Below are 13,581 nucleotides of genomic sequence, written 5' to 3' on the forward strand. Positions count from 1 at the left end.
GGGACAGAGAACAGGATGGGAAGGAAATAAGGCAAGGCAAGGACAGGCAAGGACAGGCAAGGCAATGCTAGGCTGCAGGACATTTTTTTGCTTTATAGTTTCTAGTACATTCGTCTTCAGACTAGGAGGAAAGCCATAAGACCGTATGGATTATGCCAAAGCATAGACCCCAGCTACTTGAGACACTTAGACTAAGCCAAAAATACGAAGATCTCTCCATAAGGTTGGTTTTTATACTGTATTCCACAATCTGCTGGCAGTACAAAAAAATAAGCTGCAGATATCCTTAGGCTGATTCATGGTGATTTGGTGCAGGGACCATGCACATCATGGGAATATTTCACCATTTCTGCTCTGGTTTTCAGTTTATGACACCAAAACACCCACCTGATGACATCCATTCAAGAGCAAAGGCAGCAATTTGCAGAATTCTGCTTCTCTGGGGAACTGAGAAATTGCTGAGCTGACACCAAGTCCTGCAGTGTCCCTGTCACCTGCAGAGTCACCACATACTCGCCACGGTAGCAGGCATAGTGACAAAGGTTCTATGTCAGCTGGTTGTGGCAGCCAGGCGCCCCCTAGGGGATGGGGAGCCTGCCAGCCCCGGGCCTGTCACTGCCTGCTGTCCCTGCTGTCACCAGGCAGGCCTCTGAAAATTGGTCAAACCATGACCAGACTTGGGGCCAATTTGGCCCAAAGACTTGAGAAGACAAGTCGGGAAGAAAGATATGGGACAGAGGGAGAAAGGGAAGGGAGCAGGAGAAAGGGAAGGAAGAATAAAAAGTAGTGTTGGGCTGCAGGAGTGAGATGGAGGAACTGCAAGAAAAGAGGCAGGAAGCAGTAGAGTGAGAGAAAAGGAAAGAAGAGACATGCAACCAGACGAGGGGTTAGAGAGAGAGGATGGGACAGAGAAAAGGATGAGAAGGAAATAAGGCAAGGCAAGGACAGGCAAGGACAGGCAAAGCAAGGCTAGTCTGCAGGACATTTTTCCGCTTTATAGTTTCTAGCACATTCGTCTTCAGACCAGAAGTAAGGCCATTAGACCGTATGGATTAGGCCCAAGCAAAAACCCCAGCTACTTGAGACGCTTAGACTAAGCCTAAAATACGCAGATCTCTCCATTAGGATGGTTTTTATACTGTGCTTCCACAATCTGCTGGCAGTATAAAAAAATAAGCTGCAGATCTCCTTAGGCTGAGTCACGGTGCTTTGGTGCAGGGACCATGCATATCATGGGAATATTTCACCATTTCTGCTCTGGTTTTCAGTGTATGACACCAATACACCCACCTGATGATATGCTTTCAAGAGCAAAAGCAGCAATTTGCAGAATTCCGCTTCTTTCGGGAAGTGAGAAATTGCTGAGCTGACACCAAGTCCTGCAGTGTCCCTGTCACCTGCAGAGTCACCACATACTCGCCACGGTAGCGGGCATTGTGACAAAGGTTCTGAGTCAGCTGGGTGTGGCAGCCAGGCGCCCCCTAGGGGATGGGGAGCCTGTCAGCCCCGGGCCTGTCACTGCCTGCTGTCCCTGCTGTCACTAGCCAGGCCACTGAAAACTTGCAAAACCATGCCCAGACTTGGGGCCACGTTGGTCCAAAGTCTAAAAAAGACAAGTCGGGAAGAAAGATATGGGACAGAGGGAGAAAGCGAAGGGAGCAGGAGAAAGGGAAGGAAGAATAAAAAGTAGTGTTGGGCTGCAGGAGTGAGATGGAGGAAATGCTATTAAAGAGGCAGGAAGCAGGAGAGTGACAGAAAAGGAAAGACGAGACATGCAGCCAGACGAGGGGTTAGTGAGAGAGGATGGGACAGAGAACAGGATGAGAAGGAAATAAGGCATGGCAAGGACAGGCAAGGACAGGCAAAGCAAGGCTAGGCTGCAGGACATTTTTTCGCTTCATAGTTTCTAGCACATTCGTCTTCAGACTAGGAGGAAAGCCATAAGACCGTATGGATTAGGCCCAAGCAAAAACCCCAGCTACTTGAGACACTTAGACTAAGCCTAAAATACGCAGATCTCTCCATAAGGATGGTTTTTATACTGCACTTCCACAATCTGCAGGCAATACAAGAAAACAAGCTGCAGATCTCCTTCGGTTGAGTCATGGTGCTATGGGTCGGGGACCATGCATATCATGGGAATATTTCACCATTTCTACTCTGTTTTTCAGTGTATTACACCAGAACACCCATCTGATGACATCCTTTCAAGAGCAAAGGCAGCAATTTGCAGAATTCCGCTTCTTTGGGGAAGTGAGAAATTGCTGAGCTGACACCAAGTCCTGCAGTGTCCCTGTCACCTGCAGAGTCACCGCATCCTCACCACGGTAGCGGGCATTGTGACAAAGGTTCTATGTCAGCTGGGTGTGGCAGCCAGGCGCCCCCTAGGGGATGGGGGTCCTGTCAGCCCCGGGCCTGTCACTGCCTGATGTCCCTGCTGTCACCAGCCAGGCCTCCGAAAACGTGTAAAACCATGCCGAGACTTGGGGCCACTTTTGCCCAAAGTCTAGAAGAGACAAGTCGGGAAGAAAGATATGGGACAGAGGGAGAAGCGAAGGGAGCAGGAGAAAGGGAAGGAAGAATGAAAAGCAGTGTTGGGCTGCAGGAGTGAGATGGAGGAATTGCAAGAAAAGAGGCAGGAAGCAGGAGAGTGAGAGAAAAGGAAAGACGAGACATGCAGCCAGACGAGGGGTTAGTGAGAGGAGATTGGACAGAGAACAGGATGAGAAGGAAATAAGGCAAGGCAAGGACAGGCAAGGACAGTGTCGAGGGTTAAGATTGCGGGGTGACAATAAAACCCTGGCAGATGTATTTTTAACCCCCTCTTCTTCCCCCCCACACTTCCCCCTCCCTCTCCCCCCTTTTCACTAAGGAGAGGCAATTGGGAGGAAAAGAAGCACAGAGTGAAGAGAGTTGGGAAAAATTAAAGATGTTTTACTAATGCTACTAATAAGAATAGAGAAAATAATACAAAATATACAAAACCAATCTTGAAAGTCTCAGCAACTGCAGAGCCGGCACCCGAAGTCCTGGATTAGACTCTGCAGCCAATCGGAGCTGGATTCAGTCTCTCACTAGGCCTCAGTTTGCAGGGACGACTAGCAAGGTCCTCTTCTAATGTCGGCCATGAGCAGAAGAGAAAAGGGCAAAAGCACACGAGATCCTCGTGATCTCCCACTTTATATAAAGTATTCACGTGAATGGAATGTTATACACAGTTGGTCAGTTTCTTGCTCACTTGTTTCTCGTCACCCCTCTCGCGAGATGTCCATCTGTGCTTATCATTAAGTTTGCATTCCATTGATAGGTTTACCAAAACATGTGTCTGGTGCTCCAGGAAAATGCAGTTAATATGAAGGCTTTACCTGACAGGCAAAATTCACTGAAAGAGAAACTTGTTTTTACCAAAACCAGGACAGACAGGCAAAGCAAGGCTAGGCTGCAGGACATTTTTTCGCTTTATAGTTTCTAGCACATTCGTCTTCAGACTAGGAGTAAGGCCATAAGACCGTATGGATTAGGCCCAAGCAAAAACCCCAGCTACTTGAGACACTTAGACTAAGCCTAAAATACGCAGATCTCTCCATAAGGATGGTTTTTATACTGTGCTTCCACAATCTGCTGGCAGTACAAAAAAATAAGCTGCAGATCTCCTTAGGCTGAGTCATGGTGCTTTGGTGCAGGGACCATGCATATCATGGGAATATTTCACCATTTCTGCTCTGGTTTTCAGAGTATGACACCAAAACACCCACCTGATGATATCCTTTCAAGAGCAAAGGCAGCAATTTGCAGAATTCCGCTTCTTTGGGGAAGTGAGAAATTGCTGAGCTGACACCAAGTCCTGCAGTGTCCCTGTCACCTGCAGAGTCACCACATACTCGCCACGGTAGCGGGCATTGTGGCAAAGGTTCTATGTCAGCTGGGTGTGGCAGCCAGGCGCCCCCTAGGGGATGGGGAGCCTGTCAGCCCCGGGCCTGTCACTGCCTGCTGTCCCTGCTGTCACCAGCCAGGCCTCTGAAAATTGGTCAAACCGTGCTCAGACTTGGGGCGAATTTGGCCCAAAGTCTTGAAAAGACAAGTCTGGAAGAAAGATATGGGACAGAGGGAGAAAGCGAAGGGAGCAGGAGAAAGGGAAGGAAGAATAGAAAGTAGTGTTGGGCTGCAGGAGTGAGATGGAGGAATTGCAGGAAAAGAGGGAGGAAGTAGGAGAGTGATAGAAAAGGAAAGACGAGACAGGGAGCTAGACGAGGGGTTAGTGAGAGAGGATGGGACAGAGAACAGGATGAGAAGGAAATAAGGCAAGTCAAGGACAGGCAAGGACAGGCAAAGCAAGGCTAGGCTGCAGGACATTTTTTCGCTTTATAGTTTCTAGCACATTCGTCTTCAGACTAGGATTAAGGCCATAAGACCGTATGGATTAGGCCCAAGCAAAAACCCCAGCTACTTGAGACACTTAGACTAAGAATAAAATACGCAGAGTACTCCATAAGGATTGTTTTGATACTGTGCTTCCACAATCTGCTGGCAGTACAATAAAATAAGCTGCAGATCTCCTTAGGCTGAGTCATGGTGCTTTGGGGCAGGGACCATGCATATCATGGGAATATTTCACCATTTCTGCTCTGGTTTTCAGAGTATGACACCAAAACACCCACCTGACGATATCCTTTCAAGAGCAAAGGCAGCAATTTGCAGAATTCCGCTTCGCTGGGGAAGTGAGAAATTGCTGAGCTGACACCAAGTCCTGCAGTGTCCCTGTCACCTGCAGAGTCACCACATACTCGCCACAGTAGCGAGCATAGTGACAAAGGTTCTATGTCAGCTGGGTGTGGCAGCCAGGCGCCCCCTAGGGGATGGGGAACCTGTTAGCCCCGGGCCTGTCACTGCCTGCTGTCCCTGCTGTCACCAGCCAGGCCTCTGAAAATTGGTCAAACCATGCCCAGACTTGGGGCCAATTTGGCCCAAAGTCTTGAAAAGGCAAGTCGGGAAGAAAGATATGGGACAGAGGGAGAAAGCGAAGGGAGCAGGAGAAAGGGAAGGAAGAATAAAAAGTAGTGTTGGGCTGCAGGAGTGAGATGGAGGAATTGCAAGAAAAGAGGTAGGAAGCAGGAGACTGATAGAAAAGGAAAGACGAGACATGCAGCCAGACGAGGGGTTAGTGAGAGAGGATGGGACAGAGAACAGGATGAGAAGGAAATAAGGCAAGGCAAGGACAGGCAAGGACAGGCAAAGCAAGGCTAGGCTGAAGGACATGTTTTTGCTTTATAGTTTCTAGCACATTCATCTTCAGACTAGGAGTAAGGCCATAAGACCGTATGGATTAGGCCCAAGCAAAAACCCCAGCTACTTGAGACACTTAGACTAAGCCTAAAATACGCAGATCTCTCCATAAGGATGGTTTTTATACTGTGCTTCCACAATCTGCTGGCAGTACAAACAAATAAGCTGCAGATATCCTTAGGCTGACTCATGGTGCTTTGGTGCAGGGACCATGCATATCATGGGAATATTTCACCATTTCTGCTCTGGTTTTCAGCGTATGACACCAAAACACCGACCTTACGACATCCATTCAAGAGCAAAGGCAGCAATTTGCAGAATTCCGCTTCTTTGGGGAAGTGAGAAATTGCTGAGCTGACACCAAGTCCTGCAGTGTCCCTGTCACCTGCAGAGTAACCGCATCCTCACCACGGTAGCGGGCATTGTGACAAAGGTTCTATGTCAGCTGGGTGTGGCAGCCAGGCGCCCCCTAGGGGATGGGGAGCCTGTCAGCCCCGGGCCTGTCACTGCCTGCTGTCCCTGCTGTCACCAGCCAGGCCTCTGAAAATTGGTCAAACCATGCCCAGACTTGGGGCCAATTTGGCCCAAAGTCTTGAAAAGACAAGTTAGGAAGAAAGACATGGGACAGAGGGAGAAAGCGAAGGGAGCAGGAGAAAGGGAAGGAAGAATAGAAAGTAGTGTTGGGCTGCAGGAGTGAGATGGAGGAATTGCAGGAAAAGAGGGAGGAAGTAGAAGAGTGATAGAAAAGGAAAGACGAGACATGCAGCTAGAAGAGGGGTTAGTGAGAGAGGACGGGACACAGAACAGGATGAGAAGGAAATAAGGCAAGGCAAGGACAGGCAAGGACAGGCAAAGCAAGGCTAGGCTGCAGGACATTTTTTTGCTTTATAGTTTCTAGCACATTCGTCTTCAGACTATGAGTAAGGCCATAAGACCGTATGGATTAGGCCCAAGCAAAAACCCCAGCTACTTGAGACACTGAGGATAAGCCTAAAATACGCAGATCTCTCCATAAGGATGGTTTTTATACTGTGCTTCCACAATCTGCTGGCAGTACAAAAAAATAAGCTGCAGATCTCCTTAGGCTGAGTCATGGTGCTTTGGTGCAGGGACCATGCATATCATGGGAATATTTCACCATTTCTGCTCTGGTTTTCAGAGTATGACACCAAAACACCCACCTGATGATATCCTTTCAAGAGCAAAGGCAGCAATTTGCAGAATTCCGCTTCTTTGGGGAAGTGAGAAATTGCTGAGCTGACACCAAGTCCTGCAGTGTCCCTGTCACCTGCAGAATCACCACATACTCGCCACGGTAGCGGGCATTGTGGCAAAGGTTCTATGTCAGCTGGGTGTGGCAGCCAGGCGCCCCCTAGGAGATGGGGAACCTGTTAGCCCCGGGCCTGTCACTGCCTGCTGTCCCTGCTGTCACCAGCCAGGCCTCTGAAAATTGGTCAAACCATGCCCAGACTTGGGGCGAATTTGGCCCAAAGTCTTGAAAAGGCAAGTCGGGAAGAAAGATATGGGACAGAGGGAGAAAGCGAAGGGAGCAGGAGAAAGGGAAGGAAGAATAAAAAGTAGTGTTGGGCTGCAGGAGTGAGATGGAGGAATTGCCATTAAAGAGGCAGGAAGCAGGAGAGTGAGAGAAAAGGAAAGACGAGACATGCAGCCAGACGAGGGTTTAGTGAGAGAGGATGGGACAGAGAACAGGATGAGAAGGAAATAAGGCAAGGCAAGGACAGGCAAGGACAGGCAAAGCAAGGCTAGGCTGCAGGACATATTATAGCTTTATAGTTTCTAGCACATTCATCTTCAGACTAGGAGTAATCCATAAGACCGTATGGATTAGGCCCAAGCAAAAACCACAGCTACTTGAGACACTAAGACTAAGCCTAAAATACGCAGATCTCTCCATAAGGATGGTTTTTATACTGTGCTTCCACAATCTGCTGGCAGTACAAAAAGATAAGCTGCAGATCTCCTTAGGCTGAGTCACGGTGCTTTGGTGCAGGGACCATGCATATCATGGGAATATTTCACCATTTCTGCTCTGGTTTTCAGAGTATGACACCAAAACACCCACCTGATGATATCCTTTCAAGAGCAAAGGCAGCAATTTGCAGAATTCCGCTTCTTTGGGGAAGTGAGAAATTGCTGAGCTGCCACCAAGTCCTGCAGTGTCCCTGTCACCTGCAGAGTCACCACATACTCGCCACGGTAGCGGGCATTGTGACAAAGGTTCTATGTCAGCTGGGTGTGGCAGCCAGGCGCCCCCTAGGGGATGGGGAGCCTGTCAGCCCCGGGCCTGTCACTGCCTGCTGTCCCTGCTGTCACCAGCCAGGCCTCTGAATATTGGTCAAACCATGCCCAGACTTGGGGCCAATTTGGCCCAAAGTCTTGAAAAGACAAGTCGGGAAGAAAGATATGGGACAGAGGGAGAAAGCGAAGGGAGCAGGAGAAAGGGAAGGAAGAATAAAATTAGTGTTGGGCTGCAGGAGTGAGATGGAGGAATTGCAGGAAAAGAGGCAGGAAGCAGGAGAGTGAGAGAAAAGGAAAGTAGAGACATGCAGCCAGACGAGGGGTTAGCGAGAGAGGATGGGACAGAGAACAGGATGAGAAGGAAATAAGGCAAGGCAAGGACAGGCAAGGACAGGCAAAGCAAGGCTAGGCTGCAGGACATGCTATAGCTTTATAGTTTCTAGCAGATTCGTCTTTAGACTAGGAGTAAGGCGACAAGACCGTATGGATTAGGCCCAAGCAAAAACCCCAGCTACTTGAGACACTAAGACTAAGCCTAAAATACGCAGATCTCTCCATAAGGATGGTTTTTATACTGTGCTTCCACAATCTGCTGGCAGTACAAAAAAATAAGCTGCAGATCTCCTTAGGCTGAGTCATGGTGCTTTGGTGCAGGGACCATGCATATCATGGGAATATTTCACCATTTCTGCTCTGGTTTTCAGAGTATGACACCAAAACACCCACCTGATGATATCCTTTCAAGAGCAAAGGCAGCAATTTGCAGAATTCCGCTTCTTTGGGGAAGTGAGAAATTGCTGAGCTGCCACCAAGTCCTGTAGTGTCCCTGTCACCTGCAGAGTCACCAGATATTCGCCACGGTAGCGGGCATTGTGACAAAGGTTCTATGTCAGCTGGGTGTGGCAGCCAGGCGCCCCCTAGGGGATGGGGAGCCTGTCAGCCCCGGGCCTGTCACTGCCTGCTGCCCCTGCTGTCACCAGCCAGGCCACTGAAAATTGGTCAAACCATGCCCAGACTTGGGGCCAATTTGGCCCAAAGTCTTGACAAGACAAGTCGGGAAGAAAGATATGGGACAGAGGGAGAAAGCGAAGGGAGCAGGAGAAAGGGAAGGAAGAATAAAAAGTAGTGTTGGGCTGCAGGAGTGAGATGGAGGAATTGCAGGAAAAGAGGCAGGAAGCAGGAGAGTGAGAGAAAAGGAAAGTAGAGACATGCAGCCAGACGAGGGGTTAGTGAGGGAGGATGGGACAGAGAACAGGATGAGAAGGAAATAAGGCAAGGCAAGGACAGGCAAGGACAGGCAAAGCAAGGCTAGGCTGCAGGACATGCTATAGCTTTATAGTTTCTAGCAGATTCGTCTTTAGACTAGGAGTAAGGCGACAAGACCGTATGGATTAGGCCCAAGCAAAAACCCCAGCTACTTGAGACACTAAGACTAAGCCTAAAATACGCAGATCTCTCCATAAGGATGGTTTTTATACTGTGCTTCCACAATCTGCTGGCAGTACAAAAAAATAAGCTGCAGATCTCCTTAGGCTGAGTCATGGTGCTTTGGTGCAGGGACCATGCATATCATGGGAATATTTCACCATTTCTGCTCTGGTTTTCAGAGTATGACACCAAAACACCCACCTGATGATATCCTTTCAAGAGCAAAGGCAGCAATTTGCAGAATTCCGCTTCTTTGGGGAAGTGAGAAATTGCTGAGCTGCCACCAAGTCCTGTAGTGTCCCTGTCACCTGCAGAGTCACCAGATATTCGCCACGGTAGCGGGCATTGTGACAAAGGTTCTATGTCAGCTGGGTGTGGCAGCCAGGCGCCCCCTAGGGGATGGGGAGCCTGTCAGCCCCGGGCCTGTCACTGCCTGCTGCCCCTGCTGTCACCAGCCAGGCCACTGAAAATTGGTCAAACCATGCCCAGACTTGGGGCCAATTTGGCCCAAAGTCTTGACAAGACAAGTCGGGAAGAAAGATATGGGACAGAGGGAGAAAGCGAAGGGAGCAGGAGAAAGGGAAGGAAGAATAAAAAGTAGTGTTGGGCTGCAGGAGTGAGATGGAGGAATTGCAGGAAAAGAGGCAGGAAGCAGGAGAGTGAGAGAAAAGGAAAGTAGAGACATGCAGCCAGACGAGGGGTTAGTGAGGGAGGATGGGACAGAGAACAGGATGAGAAGGAAATAAGGCAAGGCAAGGACAGGCAAGGACAGGCAAAGCAAGGCTAGGCTGCAGGACATGTTATAGCTTTATAGTTTCTAGCACATTCGTCTTCAGACTAGGAGTAAGGCCATAAGACCGTATGGATTAGGCCCAAGCAAAAACCCCAGCTACTTGAGACACTAAGACTAAGCCTAAAATATGCAGATCTCTCCATAAGGATGGTTTTTATACTGTGCTTCCACAATCTGCTGGCAGTACAAAAAAATAAGCTGCAGATCTCCTTAGGCTGAGTCACGGTGCTTTGGTGCAGGGACCATGCATATCATGGGAATATTTCATCATTTCTGCTCTGGTTTTCAGAGTATGACACCAAAACACCCACCTGATGATATCCTTTCAAGAGCAAAGGCAGCAATTTGCAGAATTCTGCTTCTTTGGGGAAGTGAGAAATTGCTGAGCTGCCACCAAGTCCTGCAGTGTCCCTGTCACCTGCAGAGTCACCACATACTCGCCACGGTAGCGGGCATTGTGACAAAGGTTCTATGTCAGCTGAGTGTGGCAGCCAGGCGCCCCCTAGGGGATGGGGAGCCTGTCAGCCCCGGGCCTGTCACTGCCTGCTGCCCCTGCTGTCACCAGCCAGGCCTCTGAAAATTGGTCAAACCATGCCCAGACTTGGGGCCAATTTGGCCCAAAGTCTTGAAAAGACAAGTCGGGAAGAAAGATATGGGACAGAGGGAGAAAGCGAAGGGAGCAGGAGAAAGGGAAGGAAGAATAAAAAGTAGTGTTGGGCTGCAGGAGTGAGATGGAGGAATTGCAGGAAAAGAGGCAGGAAGCAGGAGAGTGAGAGAAAAGGAAAGTAGAGACATGCAGCCAGACGAGGGGTTAGTGAGGGAGGATGGGACAGAGAACAGGATGAGAAGGAAATAAGGCAAGGCAAGGACAGGCAAGGACAGGCAAAGCAAGGCTAGGCTGCAGGACATATTATAGCTTTATAGTTTCTAGCACATTCATCTTCAGACTAGGAGTAAGGCCATAAGACCGTATGGATTAGGCCCAAGCAAAAACCACAGCTACTTGAGACACTAAGACTAAGCCTAAAATACGCAGATCTCTCCATGAGGATGGTTTTTATACTGTGCTTCCACAATCTGCTGGCAGTACAAAAAGATAAGCTGCAGATCTCCTTAGGCTGAGTCATGGTGCTTTGGTGCAGGGACCATGCATATCATGGGAATAGTTCACCATTTCTGCTCTGGTTTTCAGAGTATGACACCAAAACACCCACCTGATGATATCCTTTCAAGAGCAAAGGCAGCAATTTGCAGAATTCCGCTTCTTTGGGGAAGTGAGAAATTGCTGAGCTGCCACCAAGTCCTGCAGTGTCCCTGTCACCTGCAGAGTCACCACATACTCGCCACGGTAGCGGGCATTGTGACAAAGGTTCTATGTCAGCTGGGTGTGGCAGCCAGGCGCCCCCTAGGGGATGGGGAGCCTGTCAGCCCCGGGCCTGTCACTGGCTGCTGTCCCTGCTGTCACCAGCCAGGCCTCTGAATATTGGTCAAACCATGCCCAGACTTGGGGCCAATTTGGCCCAAAGTCTTGAAAAGACAAGTCGGGAAGAAAGATATGGGACAGAGGGAGAAAGCGAAGGGAGCAGGAGAAAGGGAAGGAAGAATAAAATTAGTGTTGGGCTGCAGGAGTGAGATGGAGGAATTGCAGGAAAAGAGGCAGGAAGCAGGAGAGTGAGAGAAAAGGAAAGTAGAGACATGCAGCCAGACGAGGGGTTAGCGAGAGAGGATGGGACAGAGAACAGGATGAGAAGGAAATAAGGCAAGGCAAGGACAGGCAAGGACAGGCAAAGCAAGGCTAGGCTGCAGGACATGCTATAGCTTTATAGTTTCTAGCAGATTCGTCTTTAGACTAGGAGTAAGGCGACAAGACCGTATGGATTAGGCCCAAGCAAAAACCCCAGCTACTTGAGACACTAAGACTAAGCCTAAAATACGCAGATCTCTCCATAAGGATGGTTTTTATACTGTGCTTCCACAATCTGCTGGCAGTACAAAAAAATAAGCTGCAGATCTCCTTAGGCTGAGTCATGGTGCTTTGGTGCAGGGACCATGCATATCATGGGAATATTTCACCATTTCTGCTCTGGTTTTCAGAGTATGACACCAAAACACCCACCTGATGATATCCTTTCAAGAGCAAAGGCAGCAATTTGCAGAATTCCGCTTCTTTGGGGAAGTGAGAAATTGCTGAGCTGCCACCAAGTCCTGTAGTGTCCCTGTCACCTGCAGAGTCACCAGATATTCGCCACGGTAGCGGGCATTGTGACAAAGGTTCTATGTCAGCTGGGTGTGGCAGCCAGGCGCCCCCTAGGGGATGGGGAGCCTGTCAGCCCCGGGCCTGTCACTGCCTGCTGCCCCTGCTGTCACCAGCCAGGCCACTGAAAATTGGTCAAACCATGCCCAGACTTGGGGCCAATTTGGCCCAAAGTCTTGACAAGACAAGTCGGGAAGAAAGATATGGGACAGAGGGAGAAAGCGAAGGGAGCAGGAGAAAGGGAAGGAAGAATAAAAAGTAGTGTTGGGCTGCAGGAGTGAGATGGAGGAATTGCAGGAAAAGAGGCAGGAAGCAGGAGAGTGAGAGAAAAGGAAAGTAGAGACATGCAGCCAGACGAGGGGTTAGTGAGGGAGGATGGGACAGAGAACAGGATGAGAAGGAAATAAGGCAAGGCAAGGACAGGCAAGGACAGGCAAAGCAAGGCTAGGCTGCAGGACATGTTATAGCTTTATAGTTTCTAGCACATTCGTCTTCAGACTAGGAGTAAGGCCATAAGACCGTATGGATTAGGCCCAAGCAAAAACCCCAGCTACTTGAGACACTAAGACTAAGCCTAAAATATGCAGATCTCTCCATAAGGATGGTTTTTATACTGTGCTTCCACAATCTGCTGGCAGTACAAAAAAATAAGCTGCAGATCTCCTTAGGCTGAGTCACGGTGCTTTGGTGCAGGGACCATGCATATCATGGGAATATTTCATCATTTCTGCTCTGGTTTTCAGAGTATGACACCAAAACACCCACCTGATGATATCCTTTCAATAGCAAAGGCAGCAATTTGCAGAATTCCGCTTCTTTGGGGAAGTGAGAAATTGCTGAGCTGCCACCAAGTCCTGCAGTGTCCCTGTCACCTGCAGAGTCACCACATACTCGCCACGGTAGCGGGCATTGTGACAAAGGTTCTATGTCAGCTGAGTGTGGCAGCCAGGCGCCCCCTAGGGGATGGGGAGCCTGTCAGCCCCGGGCCTGTCACTGCCTGCTGCCCCTGCTGTCACCAGCCAGGCCTCTGAAAATTGGTCAAACCATGCCCAGACTTGGGGCCAATTTGGCCCAAAGTCTTGAAAAGACAAGTCGGGAAGAAAGATATGGGACAGAGGGAGAAAGCGAAGGGAGCAGGAGAAAGGGAAGGAAGAATAAAAAGTAGTGTTGGGCTGCAGGAGTGAGATGGAGGAATTGCAGGAAAAGAGGCAGGAAGCAGGAGAGTGAGAGAAAAGGAAAGTAGAGACATGCAGCCAGACGAGGGGTTAGTGAGGGAGGATGGGACAGAGAACAGGATGAGAAGGAAATAAGGCAAGGCAAGGACAGGCAAGGACAGGCAAAGCAAGGCTAGGCTGCAGGACATATTATAGCTTTATAGTTTCTAGCACATTCATCTTCAGACTAGGAGTAATCCATAAGACCGTATGGATTAGGCCCAAGCAAAAACCACAGCTACTTGAGACACTAAGACTAAGCCTAAAATACGCAGATCTCTCCATGAGGATGGTTTTTATACTGTGCTTCCACAATCTGCTGGCAGTACAAAAAGATAAGCTGCAGATCT

The sequence above is a fragment of the Columba livia genome, unplaced genomic scaffold (assembly GCF_036013475.1).
Source record: "Columba livia isolate bColLiv1 breed racing homer unplaced genomic scaffold, bColLiv1.pat.W.v2 Scaffold_106, whole genome shotgun sequence".
In the NCBI taxonomy this organism is placed as follows: domain Eukaryota; kingdom Metazoa; phylum Chordata; class Aves; order Columbiformes; family Columbidae; genus Columba; species Columba livia.